Here is a 19,865-nt window from a genome sequence, read left to right as displayed (position 1 = left end):
GGACATTGTAATCCAAACCTTTGGGAAGACATTGCTGGAAGCAATAGAAAGATCACTGGTCTGATTCAGTGCAGAGCAGTTTCCTCTGATTCGAAAATCACAGTCCCCCAGGTAATTTTCAATTTTTGAATGTATACTGTAGAATTTGCCCTTGGGAGAAACAGGGCCTACTTGATGGGATCTGATGGCATTACTGGTATTTGTGCTAGTCCTACACAACGTTTCAAGTACAAGGAGGCTGCAAGAGGCAGTTCTAAAGCTTGCACCTAATATTGTGTAACTCCTTCCACTATCTATATATTCAAGGCAACTTTCTGCAATAGGAAGCCTGCAAGAAATATCTAGACATCCAGTGTGATTTAGAAGAACCAGGGCTTAATGGAAGAATGCAAAGTTTTGTGTGCTAAGGGTTCAATCCCTGGGATTTCCAGTTCAGGCTTAGAAAAAATTCTGCTATGGTTGCTGCTAATCAGGTTCAGCAAAATTGGACCACATGCAGATTCCAAAATTTCAATGGAGCCCTGAAAAAGCCTTCAAAGGTTGCTACTGAATTATAAGGTTTAATTTGACAGAAAGAAAAAATCAGGGAGAATATGAAAATGAAGCAGGATAGGAATAGAATTGACATTTTTCAACTCTGGTGTTGTAGAAGGCTCCTGAGAATACCATGGATAGCAAAAAAAAAACCATGCCAAACCAATGGATTATCAAACAAATCAATCCAGAGTTCTCATTCAAGGCACAAATGACCAGGTTCAAATTATCCTATTTTGGACACATCATGCAAAGACTTAGCCATCTGGAGAAGGCTCTAATGCTGGGAAAGGTAGAAGGAAAGAGAAGAAGAGGATGACCAACAGCATGGTGGATGGACTGTTACAGTGGTGATGGGATCAATGTTGGAAGATCTGAAAGACCAGGTTAAGGACATATTGTCAAGGAGAAAATCTATTTATGTGGCTGCTTTGTGTCAAGTAGTTTTGTGCCATCAGAAAGACTTGATGGCACATAATCAATCAATCATGAAAATGAACTGTATTTTTTGAGTTTTAATCAAGTTATTTCATTAAAATAGATTTCATTTTTGTCCTGATTCTTTTTTTTCCTTTTGATGTTGTTGTTGTTCATGGACCTTATTATAGGTTATAGTAGGGCAATCAGAAAGCAGACCTAATTGTCTTGTCTGCCAGATCACTGGTCAAATCTTTTGTAGGTGTTGCCCTATATATTCCAGCACAACACCATATTTCCCTTGGGTTTTATGCTCCAGGATAGTCCCCATTGGTTTCCCCTATTTTTAAAATCTTAAGCTGTCTCCCTTAAAAACTTGTCAGCTGAGCTATCTTTTTGAAGGACAATGTAACAAAATGAGATGGCATTTGCAGCTGAAGTTAGTTTATTAACTAATTTTGGGAAGGCGGCTTTATAGAACTACTGAAGAAAAGGAAGAGATTGTTGTTATCCTTTGCAATTGCTGGATAATATATCTTTCCTGAGCAAATCCCTTACTGCAGAGGAAATATACATTTTGATAATTTATATGAATTTACAAACCAGGCATCTATTTATCTCAGTTTCTGCTATCAGATCATATTTACTAAGAGTGGTGTCCCAGCCTATCAGTAATTCTGATGGATACTTTGATAACAAAACAACTACCTGTATATTATCAGATCATTCTCTATACAGGAATAGCCCAGTACACAACTCTCCTACTGTGTTCCTGTGATAATGTCTAATGATTCCTGCTTGATTTCACTAGGATACATAATAAATATGTGTTTGATTGACAGAAAATGCACCTGCAGCATTTCTCAATACAGGGCACAAAACTCTCCTAATCCATAGGGTATGTCCCATTCAGTTCAATAGAGGCTAAAAAAACCTACAGCATAGCACTGTTTTTTCTTCCACTGAAATAACTGAAATCAAGGTATCCAAAGATTCCATGTATATTGGCTTGGAGAAGAGTTACTTGATTGTTCATTCACAGCTTCAGAAGTTTGTTACAAACACAAAGTCGTCTTCTTTAATTAATAAGGAAATAAAAGCAAATATAAGGCTGCCGGAAATTTTCATATGTAATTAATCAAAAATTTTTAAACAATATTATTTAGAAAATCTGTTGGACAACTCAGGACTTGCCAAGAAGGAAGTAACATGAAAATTAGAGCTTATAGAAGACACATTAGTAAGAACATACAGTATGATAGCAGCTGCAGGTTTTTAGTAGACAATTTTTATTAGTGACATTGTTTAAAAAGATTGAATAATTATAAGATTAACAGGTCAATGGTAACCATGGAAATTGTATTTTCTCCATGCCTAATAAACTAATTTTCACATGAAGCAAAACAACAGTTGTTCCTCTACCTGCTTGTTAAATGTTATTTTCAATTGCCTTTATTTCTTCAGAAACAAATTACATATTGGTACTGGAAGAAAAGTGAAGAAGACAGATCATGTCATGGAACTATATTTCTTTATCATTCATGAATTTTTTTGTGAGTCATCTGTCTTCTGACCAAACCTCCAACTCTTCATCCATGTTACCATTTTACCCTTGTATCTATGGCCCAAACAAAAGTCCCAAGTGAGATTTGTATTGAAAAGGTTTAGGGTAGAGCAGTGAGAAGCTTTAATTATCCCAGTCAAATAATTAATCATAAGAAGCCTTTTCAACTCTTCTTTCACACTGTTTAGCCCAGTGCTTTTCAAACTTGGCAACTTTAAGACGTGTAGACTTCAACTCCCAGAATTCCCATGGCTGGTAGTGTTAAAGTCCAACATCTTAAAGTTGCCAAGTCTGAACACTGGTTTAACCTATTACAAAGGTTTTCCTCAAATTAGGCCATCCAAGAAAGACAAATAAATGGATTTATCTTGGTAATAGTTGAATTAATAGTAATGAGGGGGGGAGCAGGGGCATCTGTGGGGCATGTGTAAAAAAGTCAATATGGCAGCTGAAGCTGTACAATAGAAGCCCTGCTGTCTGTCCCTGTGGGGAAGATTCTAGTTGAGGCAACTGGAGCCCCAGTATGACTTAGACCATTTATTCAGTTGCGGTAATCAAAGTTGGGTTCATCTCAGTGCAGATGTTTTACAAGCAGAAGAGTCCAGATTCAGTCCCTATTATCTCTAGTACAACTGGAAAGGATTTTTGGCTGAAATCCTAAGCCTCGTGTTTTGCCCCTTTAGAGCTCCCTGAAAGAAATATCCCCCTTTGAAAGCAAAAACCTTTCAATACTGCTATGCATGCCCTAAAATAGCTTTACACAGGTAAAAACAATTACTGCCTTGACAAACTCCTCAGAACACCCTGGCCCTTCCCTTTGGCATTGCATGGCCAGACTCATTTTGCATCATCATTCCACCCACTATGGTCCTCACCCTTCAGAACAAAAACCATATATATATACTGTATGTGACTCTTGTCCAACAAGTTTCTATACCCCTGGTGAAGACAGTTCACAACCAGACACGGCAATGGCCTAACAGCAGTAGGTAGGTAAGTATTGTCTCTTACTGTAAACTGCCCAGAGTCCCCCGTTGGGGGAGATGGGCAGTGATATAAAGAATAAATAAATAAGTGAGAGAGAGAGAGAGAGATCCTAGCAGAGGCATTCACAGGGTATAATGCACATAAAAGCCAGCGGAGTTTCAATTGCATTATTGTGACTACGTTCATAACTTTTTTTTTACCATACCCTAAGATTCCCCCTGGTTCCTAGGTGACTTTGGAGATCCACAAGAATCAGTTGGTTATAAATTGTGCAATATGTGTTTTTAAAAAAAAAAAAAAAAAAGGTGTTGTGTGTGTGTGTGTTTGTGTATCTGTATCTGTATCTGTATCTGTATCTGTATCTGTATCTGTATCTGTATCTGTATCTGTATCTGTGTGGGGAGGGAGGGGGAGAGAGAGAGATTAGAATAGGGACAGCTCAAGTCTTGCAAAGAACTAAGGAAACATATTCCCAAGGTATAAGCAGGGCCAATTCTCATATTATCAGAAGCAGCAAAGTGGAACTATGTCAATGTATACACAGCTCTGCTTTTTTCCCTGCATGTAATGTGTAAAGAAGAAATCTTAGGAGCATTCCTCGGGGACGTAGGCTTACTGACAAGATGTGTTTGGGAAAATGTATTTGAATAGCAGACCAAGATCCCCATGGGTGAAATGATTTCCCACTTCTTTTCTTGAGCCAAAATTGTCTGCTTTGGTACATTTGCTTATCAGTTGATTTTCATTTTGAAAAGTAAAACTGGAATAGACAGTTCCTCCTGTTTGGAGTCTGAGCCAGAGTCAATCAGGGACTTCACCTCTGGATCCTTTCAGGCCAGCGCCGTTGCAGCAGCTGCCTTGCGTCTAGTTGGTGGGGTTTTAACCGGTTTGGTTGCTCCTTTCGGTGCATCTGGCTCCCCGCGTGGGCACTCTGCTGGTCTGTGGGTGTCCTTCCCACATTTGAAACAGCTGCCTCTTTTCCCTGGCCGGTCTTTCTGGTCTTCCTTGTCACGGAAGAGTTTTTGCTGGGTGAAGGGAAATTGACCTCGGGCTACGGTATTTTTTCCCACCATTTGCACTTGGAGTTGCCCACGGAATTGGTACTGGGTATTCTCCACCTCCCCTGCTAGGCAGATCCATTCTTTCAAAGTGGGGGGGTCTCTGCATCTCAGGATTTCTGGCTGCAAGCCCCCTTTGAAGTAATCAATCTTAGTGGTTTCCGACCAGTCCATAACTTTTCAGGTAAGAGCTTTGAACTCCATGGCATACTCTGCCACCATCTTTCCCCCTTGCCTAAGTTGCTGGATACCTGTCTTCGCCCTCATCTTGTCAAGTGGGTCCTCAAACTGATCTCTCAGTGCCCTCATGAAGTCATGCAGGCTGTTCAGCTCCAGGGCCATGGCATCATGCAGTTGCACAAACCACTCCACCGCAGGACCCCAGAGTCTGGCACCTACCTGGTTCACTTCCATCTCACTCAGTGGGAAAGCAAGACCTATATTCCTTCATGTATATGGACACGTTGGTCAAGAAGAACGCCAACTGTCATGGGTCTCCATCAAACTTGACTTGTATGTCCTTCGGGGTCACAGCTGGTGTCACCCCGCTGGGCAGAGCTCTCCCCCAGTTGCCTTGGCTCTCTGGGTGGCCTCCACTCTGCCGACGCCTCACTGGGGATTCGAAATCCTGGGTTGGGGTTAGGGTACGCCGTCTTCTTTGTGAGTCCAGCAACTCCACTCTGGATAGCTGAGTTAAGATTTATGCCAAGGGGTATGCCATAGTCTCCAGGGTTCTCGATACCTGCTGCAACACCACTTCCATAGCAGACATCCTCACCTCCAGGCTCCGCATTTCTTGTGGAGTTCCATTGGGGTCTGGTATGGTCCCATGCAACCCCGGACTCTGCACCCTTACTTGTGCCTCCACGGGTGGAGGGGCTCTTCCCTCTTCCTCTCTGGCACCCATCTGTGGTTCTTCTATGATAATGCTTGGTGTCTGAGGCTCTCTCACGAAATTGAGGGAATGGAGGGCACTTTTCAACTCCGTAGTGTTGAGCGGGGGTTCCATCTCGCCCTTGCTGTCCCCGCTCCCCGAGCAATCCTCCGTCTCAACTTTTTCTTCTTCCACTTTGGCATACAGCACTGTTCTCTCCGATGACAGTAAAGGCGATGGCTGCTTAGCCTGGGATTTTCCGTATTTAGGCATGGTTCATCAACTCTCAGCTGATTCCTTGCTCAGGAAGAGTTTTCGAAAAGATGGATTCACAGCTTAATGTCACCTGATCATTCGAGCATTCACACAATCACAGTCAGGAGGCTGGGATTCCTTTAACTGATTTAATGAAGCATAATGAACAGTACAGAAGGCAAGCTGCAAATAAAGATTTCCCACTCAAACCTAACTTTAAAAACTACATTCACTTAGTTAGTCCCCTTTCCCATGCAACCATGGCATCCCCCTCCCATCCAGTTGGTATTCCTGGCATATCTCAACCCCGTGTCCTTGATGTCCTCCATAGCCATAATAAACCACTTCACACTCCAACTTCACACCCCCTCCTATCTGGCAACATGGATTCCATTCCTTGGAGAAGGAAATGATGGTAGATGCTCCGATAAGGGTTTCTGTAAAACCTTTAATCGGGGGGATCTGACAGCGTTTGTCAAAATGGCAATATCATAAAAGTAAGGTGGAAAGAGAAAAGTTTCCACAAGTTGGTTTTCCAAAGATCCCCTTTCTCAGTCTGTACATAAAATACAAGGAGCTGACAGAGTAGGTATGGAAGTGGTAGAACACATTTCTGAATGTGGAAAATTCCCTGCAAGTATAAATGTTGAAAAACCTATGAGGAGCTCAGGTTTTGTTTTTTGTTTTTTTGTTTTTTCTGAGATGCTAGTTTCTCGACTGCAAGGTTTACACCCATGTGCAGGATCACTAGGAACTTCAGGAGCTCTGTTATACCAATGTAGGCTATTTAACTAACCCAGTACGTACATTGTCTTCCTCTCTGACTGGTTTGGGAATCCAATTTCTATCAGCCCCAACTGGATTCCCCCCACTGAAGAGCGTTCTAGCTTTCCCTGATCAGAAGCAGAGGTCCTTCCATGGTTTCTTCCTTTTTACTGCTTCTCCTTTCTATATACCTTTTCATACCCAAAGGGGGAGTGAAAGTGTGGTGAAAACTACTAGGAATTCTATGCTTAGAATGATAAATAATGTGACTGGATATGTGGCCTATGTGTAACTGTACCTATCTGTTATATAAAACATCCAACATTTACCTGCTTATGATATCAAGATCTGCTACAAAGACGTTTGTTTATATGTAAAACAAGTGAAATAGGAAATAAATACACCCTTATTGGTTTCTAATTTATTTCTAAATGAAAGTATTGAAATGAATAGGAGGCTGTTGCTGTTGTTGTTGTTGTTGTTGAACCAGTTCACTAGGAAGCTTAAGTTCAAGCAGAAAGAAAGTCAACAGTGCACCTTATATGGGTGACTGTGCAGGAGGAGCAATTGTTGCATTATATGCTTTCCTTAGAATTCATGAAGGGAGCAATGAAAACTCCCTTTTCTAAAATAAAGATCACTGTGCTTAGAAAATGTCTTTTGTTGTTTTAAGAAATGAATGCTTAAAGAAGACAGACCCTTTGTCCGATCTGTCTGAAACCTGACAGTAGTGATTCCCAAGGGGAGTTTCATCTCATCCGAAAGCACCAAAGTTACAGGCATCAGGAGATAAGCTGGGGCTTTATTAGTATCTGCATAGAAACAGTATGATGCATAACATAAACCAAAAGCAATACTAATGAAGAAGTGATGTAAAGAAAGCAATAACACAATGGAAGTGAAAATAAAATGGGGTCCTAAAAGAAAATGGCAATGAAACAATCTCCCCACTCCCCTCCAAGTGCATGCACTTGTATTAGGTTTGGCAGTGCTAACCTAAGTTTTTCCAGAGCTTGAAGCCTTCCTGCCAGGCATATGACCCAAGGCTTAGAACAGGAACATTCTAGATTTATCCTGCCTTATCTTCCTCTTCCATCCTCTTTGGGCTAATCCTGGCTGATTGTTTGTCTCAGCCATGGGCATCCACAGCAACTGGACATTTCATCAACATGACCAAACATTCATTACGAGATTGAAACTTATTTTCTTGCATGTGATGTTACAATGGAAGTACAAAGGGATGAAGTTTGCATCACAATATTGCAATGCACGTTTTGTCATATACTGCCCTTTCCACCCCACCACAGATGCCCCTAGTCTTGCTGTTCTAAAATATATCAAAAGAAGTCCTGTGCTGCAAAATCTTTTGGAACTGAGTCTTCTAAGCCTTGACATCAAAATCATGGCAAAATTATTAGCCAGTTCACTGCATTTGACGAACTCAGTATGGTTCCTGTACCAGTAAACCAATGCTTCCATCTTGGGTATCATCTTTAACTTGCTAATGAAAAGTTTCTCCTCTTTTATGAGCATTTCCCCATGTTTCTTGAAGTGGTTTTCTAGATTCAACAAAGCTTGTGTGCAATGTGCTCTGAAAACTACCAACCTAAATTAAGTTTGACAACATGTAAATGAGTCTGCTAAATGTTTTCCATAAAGGTGAAATAAGATTTGACACCCACAGGTGCCACTACTATCTTGTCACAAGCGTAAAACAGAAAGTCATAATGTTGGAAAAGTCTGGAAGAAGGCTTGATTATCCCAAAAAATGATTGGACTTCTGAATCTCTTTAGGAAACTATATTGCAACCCATCAAAATCTTCCTGATAGAAAAAATAATTCTGTTTGAAAATCATTCCAATGTGTTATACAGTAGTGTGTATGCTATATATGCTCTATAAGTATGTTCTTATTATTCTACTGTTTTTGTTGGTATTTTTTTATTTTGCTTTTTAACAATGAGGAACAGAGACATCAGACATCTAAACTGTAATGAAAATCTGCAAATGTGTCAAATGGAATCAACGGGTTGTGTCTTTCTCCCTCTCTGTTATTAGAACTAATGCAATTGGATAAATTGGAACTACAACAATTTTAATTCCGTGAAAATCCCAGACCATCTGTCATGTTTTGTTAGAATCTAAACAATGCAAAATTAATTCCCTTTCCAGCTCACAGGTACGTGCTACTAACTGAAATGTGACATCATCCCATTAGAGAACCCAATTTCAGATCTCCAACAAAAGAAGAGGAACATCACTAAATAAAAGATGATGAAAGGAGAAGGATAAGCTAAAATGTCATCAAATGCTAATTTTTATTTATAAATGCAAATTTAAGAAAAGCACTGTAGTCAGAATAGAAATAAAATACATTAGAACAAACAATGACAATGAATTGTGTGTTTGTTAATACTGCTGTCCAATTGCTAACTAGATGGTGGACACTAAGGAACTGGCACTTTCTTCTTAAGAGTCTTAAAGTGATAATGAGTCCAGCTAATCACTTCAGACAGAAGTTGACTGCAAGTTGTCTTCTGGCAGCCCTTCAGAGGACAGCCCTGTCGTACAGAACATTTGACTATCCTAGCTCCAAACTATGTTTATTTCACTGCAGGTCATGGTTAACTAAGTGCATTTCCACACCACCATCATTTATATGCCCAATCCTTTGAATTAGTTTGGAGTAAGCCTATGATAATCTTCATTACTACTGATTCAACACACAGTGTGCTCTCCGTGTGACCAATTAGACAGTACAAAGTATATCAATCAATCTGTGTCCGGTCCCCTACTCTCTAGTCCACATTTTTAGTTCACGTTGTGTGCATTTGTTTCAGGTCCAGAATTTGACAGGACGTAACCATTGATACGACAGGTACACTTCGCTCCATCTGTCATTGAAGGCATTTTACACTTACTGCCAGGTGTTACTAAGAGGCCGCTCCTCTGGAGAACAGGCGCCTTTTGCAGCCGCTTCACTCAAGTACAGACGCTGCTAAGTGAAGATAGTTCTTCTGCTTTATCTGCCGTTGGGATGTAGGGTCCTCTTCTGCCTTCAAAACCATTGACCACCTTCTCCTGTGACCCTGGAAAGGGGCCCTTACAAGGTGCTACAAGCCAGGCCAGCTGGACCAAGGTTTTTTAAGGAGGTGTTGCTCCTCCATCACTCACCCTTTGTCCTGGCTTGTGACAGGCAGAGCCTGGCTTCCCAAACCTTGGGCCCAGGATGGCATTTATTTGGGGATTACAAAAAAACAAACATCCACAGAATCTGAGTGATGAGTACTTGCTGAGGAGAGCTGCAAAATTGCTGAAGCATTTGGGCCAGTTGAGGTTAGTAGTTTCCAGGCTAGAGATGGCCATTATGTGAACAGACCACGCACCCAAAGTTCACTAAGGTTGTGCCCAGTATCAGTTAATTTGGAAGGGTGGGGAGAAAATACCCTACATTTAAACTTTTGAGAATATATAAAAATCCCAGATGTCTTTGTGCTGCAATGGGCAATCAACCTTTGGCTGGGGCTTTCATTCTTGTCTGAAATAAATATTTTAGTTTAGCTGAACCATATCTGGAGGTCTTCTGCCAAGGCAGGCCAAGAGATTGAGTAAGAGTGAAGTGTTAAAAGGCTGGTGATTTACTGCCAAGCCCAGGTGTGAAGTCTGACATCACTATTCTTCTGCTTTATTAAAAAAAACAACCACCACCTCTGAAATGATTGCATTTCAGTATGTTGTGGTGGCAATGAACTTATGTGTGGAGGGGTAGAGGTCTGGCCCAGGAATTGGGGCAAGACAAGCATTCTTACCAATTGGAAAAAAGTACACCCAAGCTCTGCCAAGCTTCAGCATTTCAAATAAAATATCATATTTAGTGTGATTGTAGAGACATCCCAAATGAACTGAAAGCAAGTTGCCTAGGCTGCTGAACACAGATAAAAGGGTGAAACTATGCAGGTCCAGACCTGAATCTGGAGTTAGTGCCCTAAGCTTCACTTGTTTCATAAAGATTTCAGCTTAGCCAGGTTTTTATAGGAGCAAGTGCTCTCTGGGAGCAATCTTTGGTAAGGATTAGGCAGGGGCAATCTACTCCTTTCTTCCTGATCTCACTTCTTCAACTAGTCCACAGGGTGCACCACAGGATCAGCAGCAGTGACGAGGTAGGAAGAAGAGAAAAATATGAATGGGAACATACTGGAGTGATCCTAGTGTGTGATATAAGGAACACTTCACACATATGATGTCACCCTTAATGTATACTTTAAATATTTAAATTTGCATAAAAATGGTGAAAGCAACAAATATCTTTGCGAGTATACATGCTTGGAGAATCCAGCTAACATGAAGTTCTGAAGCCAGAGATTCAGTGTTGTTTCTCAAGTTCAACTTTTATTAGGTATTAAAGTTCTTGATTACAAAATGATAGTTTCATTGTTCAGACTCAGGCAGCAGACAAGGGAAAAAAATCATTTCCATTATGCCCCTGATTTGAGATGTCAGAAAGACCAGAGAGAAAGAGACCGAGGGAAAGAATTTGTTCTCATTTGGACATTATAAAGATTGAAATAGAGGCATCAGGTAATGAAAAACAAGCAGTCTTTATTTGTCAGGTGAAAGAGACACTGTGCCAAGAAAGGAAGTCTTGAAGGTGGGGAAGGCTAGTTTTCAATCCTGTTAAAAGTTATGAGTTGTATGTGCTTCATGCCCAAGTTACAAATATAACATTTACCAGTGGTGCAGAGGTACAATTTTAAGGCTAGGAACTCAGCATGATAGCCTTCTTGCTGAGGCAGAATTCATAGTTATGTCCTAGGATATAGAGGTGGTTGTATTGATTTAGATATGGAGTTATGTATATATTAATGGTGGCGACTGGGGAAGGCAATGGCAAACCACCCTGCTATAGTCCGTCAAGAAAACGTCACAAAAGCGGCGTCCCCCAAAAGGGTCAGACATGACTCGGTGCTTGCACAGGGGACCTTTCACCTTTCACATATATTAATATATTAAGTATACTGGTAAAACTCATTTACCACTACCAAGTATCAAGGACAATAATTTACATAATATTTAACCCTTTGTATAAGCCAGACCAACCAGGCTTCCCTTAGACAATCACTTCACATAACTGGGTGTTGGATGGCCATGGAAGGGCAGCCATCACTGTCCTCTGACTCTTCCCTGCATGGCAGGGGGTTGTGTGTTCCCAGAATCCTCCCCTTCAGCCCTTACAATCCCTCAGTCCCATTGCCAATGTTCAAGTGAAGTTCAGGTTGAAGTCATCTCAACTTCTTTAGGTGGACTTGAGGGCACCAGCTTGTCCTTCACTTTATGAACAAGCACTGATAGTAAAACAATAAATAGATATAAACATTCACTTTTCAGAACAAGGAAATCCTTTCCACTCCAGTAGATGACATCACCCCTCCTGGGAACAAGAATCATGGAGTGCTTCTGCACAGTCCTCTCTCATTACTAGTTACTTATATACATTTATAGTTATCTTGCTATTTATTCTAGGCCTAAGCAACATGAGAGAGCCAGTTTGGTGTAGTGGTTAAGGTATCAGGCTAGAAACTGGGAGACTGTGAGTTCTAATTCTGCCTGAGGCACCAAGCCAGCTGGATGACCTTGGGCCAGTCACTCTCTCTCAGCCTTAGGAATAAAGCAATGGCAAACCACTTCCAAAAATATTGCCAAGAAAAATGCAAGGACTCATCCATGTAACTGCCAGGAATCAACACAGATTCAAAGGTATGGCCTGGCTTTTCTCCCATGCGTTGGGCTAGGATAGTACCTGGGGCCATCCAGGAGACACCAGGTTCTTTAGAATTCAGAGGCAATAGGATCAAAGCAGGGTGAAAGGACAAAAAGGATTTTATTGAATAAATATTAAGAGAGTTCCATAGAAAGAAAAAGATACCAATCTGCATCCATCCAGCTTGCTAGGAACCTCAAGAATGGCAGCAGACATATCCCCTGGAGCCCACAGTTTCACAGCAACCTTCTAGGGCTTTAGGTCTACACCAAGATTCAAACTGCTTGTGGGCTTTTGTCACCTTTTTGTCCTTGTCTTAAGAGATGGGGAATATACCTCAAAATAGCTTGGTAGCACATCTTATCAGTAACTTGGTCTCAACTCAGAGAGTTGATCTAGTGCAGGAAAAAAAAATATTATTAAAAAAAATAAGGTGATGTCCCTGGCAGAGAGCACCTGGCAATGGTTTGATGAAATCTTTCGTCCATAACTTGGGAACTCAAATAAGATACATTTTGCTAAGACTATGTTTATGAGAACATTGCTTCTAGAATGCAGTTATTGTTTCCCATCCCTTTAGAAGCTACTCCAATTTTCACTGACTTTTCAGCCTGTTCTGTAGTGCTGACTCCAGAAGGTGATTCTGTTGGCAGAGTGCTAGAAAGCCTTTGGCCCAGGAGAGATCAGAAAAGTCACACACCAGGCATTTCTATAAAAATAATTTTATTTATAGAAAACAAACATATTTAAAGGCTGTTTGCTGAGAGAAGAGATTTCACTGAGCTGCATATTCTCTGCAAGCCTACACAGAACGGAAACTGAAACTAAAACAAGTCCAGGCAAGTTCTTCTCCCCCCCCCCCCCAGTGCAACAATTAACAGCTGAAAAGGGGACGAGAGTAGAAGGCAAAAGGAAGAGGGGCCGACCAAGGGCAAGATGGATGGATGATATTCTAGAGGTGACGGACTCGTCCCTGGGGGGGCTGGGGGTGTTGACGACCGACAGGAAGCTCTGGCGTGGGCTGGTCCATGAAGTCACGAAGAGTCGGAAGCGACTAAACGAATAAACAACAACAACCATAGTAACCTTAATCTGTAGTAGAAAACATATTAACACTCCCCTTTTTATACTACAGAATAAGATGCAAACCAATTTTCTTTGACAAATCTGTATGTGTCCTAACAGTCAGAAATCACGCTGAGATGAGGAGTAGGTCTCTAGTGTTTATTACTGCTACATAAACAGAATCCTAACAAACTGAAGAAGCGTGGGAAAAACCCAGACAGATAAACCTCAAAATCTAAGGCGGGTCTGATCTGTGTCTCTTTGAATGGCTGCTTAATTCCTCAGTACTACGCATGCGTTTTCCACCCTGGACAGAGGCCCCCTCCTGCTCGCCATGAGTACTCATGACAGTATGTCTTTCCATTCACAATATTTTAACATTATCTCCCCTTTGGTTTAACAGAAAGCTACCATCCTTCTTCCTGTGTATTTCCAAACCTAGGTAATTTGTTACAGTTCCAAGGCTTTTTAATGTGAAAAGGCTTTTCATGCAGGCTTCAAAATCAAGCCTTTGTTTTTCTGTTGGTGTGAACAGCAGCAAATCATCAATATAAATGCACAGATACATACAGCCTTGTTTGTCTTTCTTCATATATACACATGGATCTGCTTTTCCTTCTTCAAAACCAAAATTCTGCAGTTTTTCATCTAATTTTTGGTTCCAGGATCTAGCAACTTGTTTTAAGCCATAGATTGACTTCTGCAGTTCACAGACTAGATTCTCCCCTTTTTCATAGCCAGGGGGTTGCTGCATGTATAATTTGTGGTCTAAATCACCATAGAGAAATGCAGTTTGAATGTCATAGTGGTGAACTGACATTCTTTTGAGTACAGCAATTTTTAACAGTAATCTAATTGATTCACCTTTAGTAACTGGTGCAAAAGTCTTGTCAAAGTCTAAATCTTTCCTTTGAGTGAACCCTTTTGCCACTAACCTTGCTTTATATTTTGGGATTTTGCCATCAGCATCCCTTTTCAGTTTGAAAACCCACCTACAACCCAGACAGCGTTCATCGGGAGGTAGATTTACCAGTTTCCATGTTTTTTTCCTTTTGAGGATGCTAACTCCTGTTGCATGGCAGAATGCCAATTTTGTGCAATCTCAGGTGGTAAAGCATTCACTTGTTCTAAAGACTCAGGTTCTGTGAATATGTGAAAAGCCTTTACTGTTTCAGCCTGAAAACGTGATGGAGGAACGCCTTTATTACTCCTCTGAGATCTGCGAGGTAATACAGGGCTTAAATTTTGACTCCTATCACTTTCCTGAGAAGCATCTGTCTCATCAGACAGATCTTCAGTTTGCTTTTCTGGTTTAATGTCCTCATCAGGCAAAAGATCACCATCAGCAAGTCCTTGCTGTTCTCTTGTGGTGGTCAGATCAACTGGAGAGCTAGAATTTAATCTCCCCCAGTTTTGTTCAGCAAAAGAAGTGCTCTTGCTAATTATTAATTTCTCTCCCATTATGAACCTGTAGCTCCTCTGGCTTTGTTCATAGCCAACAAAGATGGCTTTCTTTGTTGTGGGGCCTCCTTTCCTTCTCTGTTGTTTTGGAATATGAACCCAAGCAGTGCTACCAAACACTCTAAGATGGTTTACCTTTGGTTTCACACCATAAAACAAATGGAATGGAGTGTCCTGAATCACAGAGTTATACAATCTGTTTTGTACATAACAGGCAGTAGATATTGCCTCTCCCCAATACTTAAAAGATAAATGTGAATCTTTAAGCATGCATTCCATCGCATTTTGCAAGGTTCTGCCCTTTCTTTCAGCAACACCATTTTGCTGAGGGGTGTAAGGGTTAGAAAGAATTTGTTCTATCCCCTTTTCCACTAGGAACCTTTTGAATTTGTGAGAAAGGTACTCTCCTCCTCTATCACATTGGAGTGCAGATACAGGCCTAGGGAATTTTCCATTTGCCCATGTCACAAAACCTTTAAATTTCTCAAATGCCTCATCTTTATGTTTTAGGATGTAGATAAATGTGTATCTTGAGAAATCATCAATGATGGTCATTGCATACCTTGCTTGTTCAAGACTTGGAGCAAAAGGACCAATAATGTCAGAGTGTACAATTTCCAAAGGTCTAGTTGTAACTCTGTCACTGTGCTTACTCACAGGAGCTTTTAGTGTTCTGCATTCTTTGCAAACTACACAATCTAAGTATTTGTCACAGGGTTTTATCTTTAGGTCAGCACACAGCTGTGGCATTTGTGCTATATGCTTGAAATTAGCATGACCAAATCTCCTGTGCATCAGGTGTACACATTGGTCATGATATGGCATGTTGCCAACTGCAGCCTTGCAGCTTGGCTTCCTTGCATTTTGCACAATGTACAAAGAGTCTTTTAATATACCAGTAGCACACAATTTTCCATTTTTACGTATCTCACAACCATTTTTCTTAAATGTTATGACATACCCTGTTGCAGCCAATTGTGCCACAGATAAAAGGTTTGATTGTAAATTTGGCACATACAACACACCTTTTACAGTTTCTCCCAAGCAGGATAAATACAAGTCACCTTGTCCCATAATTTTGGTCACAGACCCATCAGCCAAAGATACACTTTGTCTTTCAGTTTTAGACAGTGACACAAAAGAGCTTTTACAATTACATAAATGACAGTTGGCCCCAGAATCTAACACCCATACATCAGAATTACCCTTCTCAGCAACCTGTGCAATTTGGCTTGTCTGAAGAGCCTTCTTCTGTGTTGTCCTTGTGTTCTTCTTCTCTGTCTTTCTACTCTTGGGTCTCAAGGCACAGTCTTTCTGCAAATGTCCAGCTGAACCACAGGTGAAGCATCGCTGGCTGGCTAGTGCTGTGGCCTCAGCTTCCTTTCCCTTCTTTTCCCTTGTTTTCTGGTACTGTAGCTTTCCAGAAGAGATGGGGGGATCTTTCCTCTCTCTTCTCCCATTCAGTGAGTAAGCACTGTGTAACATATGATGGGGTGAGGTCTGCTTCAGGCATAGCCTCCAGGATACAAATCAGCGTGTCCCACGTTTCATTCAGTGAGGACAGGAGGATATAGGATTTTGTGAGAGGTGTAAATTCCATTCCTCTCTCCTGCAACTCAACAAACAGCTGCTGAATATAATGCAGGTGCTCAGGAAGGCTATCTCCTTCTGCAAGGTAGGCTTTGTACAGCTTTCTTGTCAGGGTAACTTTACTCCCTGCTGTTGCCTTTACATACAAGTCTCTTAAAGCATCCCAAAGTTGCTTTGCAGACTGCATACCTCGCACGTGGACTAGCTGATTGTCCTCAACTCCCAGGATAATGGTGGCTCTAGCCCACTCATCCTGTCTCAGCCATTCAGCACTGGGATTTGGGGGGGTTTGCTCACCAATTTGCAGCCAAAGATTCTCTCTGCGAAGATACATCTCCATCTTCAGGGCCCAATTCAAATAGTTGGTCTCTGATAGGCGCTCCAGAGGCATCGCTGAGGGCTGGGAGGCAGCCATGGCTTCTTCCTTCTTTTGCAAGTCACCTCAGCTGGCTTCTTTGTCCTGTAGACCGGCAGTTGCTGGAAAATCTCCAGGTGGCTCCAAAGAAAATCTTCACAGGTCTTTGCTACCTGCCTTTAAATTGTGCATGAGGTGTGGAGCTGATCTTTCTATTCTCTCTGGGTTTTAGTGGGCTTACTGGGTTTACTGGGCTGCTTACTGGGCCCATAAACTGTTGGCATAGTGCTAGGAAAGCATTTGGTCCAGGAGAGATCAGAAAAGTCACACACCAGGCATTTCTATAAAAACAATTTTATTTACAGAAAACAAACATATTTAAAGGCTGTTTGCTGAGAGGAGAGATTTCTCTCAGCTGCATATTCTCTGCAGGCCTACACAGAAGGGAAACTGAAACTAAAACAAGTCCAAGCAAGTTCTTTTCCACCCCCCACCCCCCAGTGCAACAATTAACAACTGAAAAGGGGACAATTAAATTCAACCTCTTCACCCGGCCAAAATGATTAGTTACCATAGTAACCTTAATCTGTAGTAGAAAACATATTAACAGATTCCCCACATATTGCTTCCTGTAGCGGCTACTCCAGTTCTCACTGACCTATTACAGAATACAGCTCTGGTTCTAAGAAAAGAAAGAAAAGAAATCACTAATATCTGCTTTTTTCCTTCTTTCTTTTGCAGGGATAACAACTACCAAAGCTTTTTCTCAAAGCTCAGTTTGAAGAGATGTTGCTGTTTCATGGGCATGATTGGTTTAATGGAATAGTTTTGTTTTATTTCTTTCTTCTGAATCTCCTAAACTAACCTGCTGAAGCTCTTGTTTGGCTTCCACGTAGGTCATGCTTCAGATCTGTTCAACAATTCTTTCCCACCATCTTGGAACAATTTATCTTCCATTTGTGCTGCAGCAGTTGGCTGAGCACTAAATGGTAGATTGATAGCCAAACATCTTTTGTCTGAGCTTTTATCAGCTTGTACGATTTGAGAATCATCTCTGCCGCAATATTATTGGCCCTTTTGATAATGCCCTAGTGAACTTCTTAAATAAGCACATTAGCTGTTCCAAATCCTCCATTAAAAATTTAAAAAGTTATATAAGGGATTTTAAAGCATGGTGTGGCTCCTCACCATGTGTGGCATCAGTCGAAATAACTCAACCTGGAATTACCTTCTGTTGGAAACCTACAGCAGAAAATTCAGGAAGAATGCTACAGCAGTAGGACAAAGTAAAATTTTATAAAGGAAAATGAACAGATGCTCACCCCCTCTTCTACTTTGGTTCCCATTCTGTGACCCCCTTCTCTCCTTTCCATTCTTCCCCTCCCCAATCAATGCATACTGTAAAAGATTGTTTACATATAACCATGAAAAAATTAAAGATAATCCTTTTTAAATGGAAGATAAATACAGCAGAAGTAAAATATCTATGATAAAAAAATAATATACTGAAAATACGATAGGTAATTTACAAAAAGAAATCCTGTGTTCCAGTAGATATTTTCCTCTTGGGGATTCTCACCTTTCCATGTGGTGAAATCTCAGATTTATGAAAGGTATAGCTTATCACAGATTGCTGAAAAGTATAACTTTGGGGTAGTGTGAGATCTCTGCAATTTAATATTTTGTCTAAATCTTTCTCCAAATAGCAGATGTCTCTTTATTTCATGGCAACAGTCACCACCCCTATGAATTTTGTTTGTTACTTCTCCAACTTCTTCTCAAATGGATCTCCCTTGTTTTGGCTTTATTTGTTGACATAAACATAATTTTCTATGTATGTGTGTACATATATCTATTTATGGAGAAAAAATAAAGCAGCAGCAACAGAAGACAACTTTCACACTCTTTTTTCTCACCTTCAACAAGAGATTCCTTTTTATATATATAACACTATTATTAAAGTTCAAAACTACAAAGATAAAAAAACTAATGCAAACTGAGAAAAATATAAAAATAAAAAATAAAAAGTGCAGAGGGGAAAAAAATGAAAAAAGAAGAAAAAAGAAATATAAAGAAATGACTCCCCCCTCACTCCAGACAAGTACAGACAACGTCAGTAATTTATCACCTTTTCTGATATTTCAACAAAAGATCTCTTCTCCCCATAACTCATCTCTTATCAATAAACAAATTATAAAATCTCATCCCTCAGTTCTAATCAGCAAAAGTCCATTTAGAGTTATTAGAAATAACACACAAATAACACACTGTGTATATGTGTGTGTGTTTGTGTGTGTATATAAAACTTAAGTTTTATATTCCTTTCTTTTACTTTTAACACAGTAACTTATCACTTTCTCTAAAAATACAACAGAAAAAAACTCTTCTTCCCATATCTTATCTGTTATCTATAAACAAATATTTAAAGAGTCGTCATTTGGTCCTAGTAAAAAAAAAAAGTCCATTAAGGGCTACCAGAAACAACAACATAAATATATTAACCTGCATCAAATAAATCCTTCCATTTACTTTTAAGAAGCTTGATCTTTAATCCCTTCAAATAGTGTCCCACAAGTTGATTTATTTTCATTTTCTCTTTGCCTCCTCTCAGAAACTCCTTCACAAGTTTAACACATCTCTTTTAATACATCCCTTTTAACACATCTCAAATACAAGATACGAAAGCCATCCAAGTCACTCTTCTGATTCACTATTTGTATGATCCCTTTAATTATTCAGCTGGTTTCATCTGTAAATCCAGCATAATGTCATTTTCCATATCATTCTTAGAGTCTGACAATTTTTAAATCCATTGTCAGATCTACATTCAAATCAGCCTCAGTCTCTGTTTTATCCAGTAAAATCTGTTCCTCTTCCAAAACTTCTTTTGAATCCATTTTTATAATGGCAGACATTCTTAGGAGTAATTTCTGAGTGCATTGTTCCCAAATATCCTTGAATTCTTCCACAAATAATACTGCTCTGTTCTGTATTAATGGTCGCTTCTCCTTTAATTATAAACTCTAGTTCTCTCTGGTTCCCTCTAGTCAACCTTCAAAGTCCACTCTTTTTTTTTCCCTAATCAACAACATTTTCCCATGGGAAGTTTCTTACAGTTAATTTAAAAATCTTCATATATATTTATGTAAAGTTTTAAATAACCCACAGGAAGTAATCTTGTA

Source organism: Candoia aspera, chromosome 5 (genome assembly GCF_035149785.1).
Source record: "Candoia aspera isolate rCanAsp1 chromosome 5, rCanAsp1.hap2, whole genome shotgun sequence".
In the NCBI taxonomy this organism is placed as follows: domain Eukaryota; kingdom Metazoa; phylum Chordata; class Lepidosauria; order Squamata; family Boidae; genus Candoia; species Candoia aspera.
The sequence above is the reverse complement of the archived record's forward strand: the minus strand, read 5'-3'. Positions refer to the sequence as shown.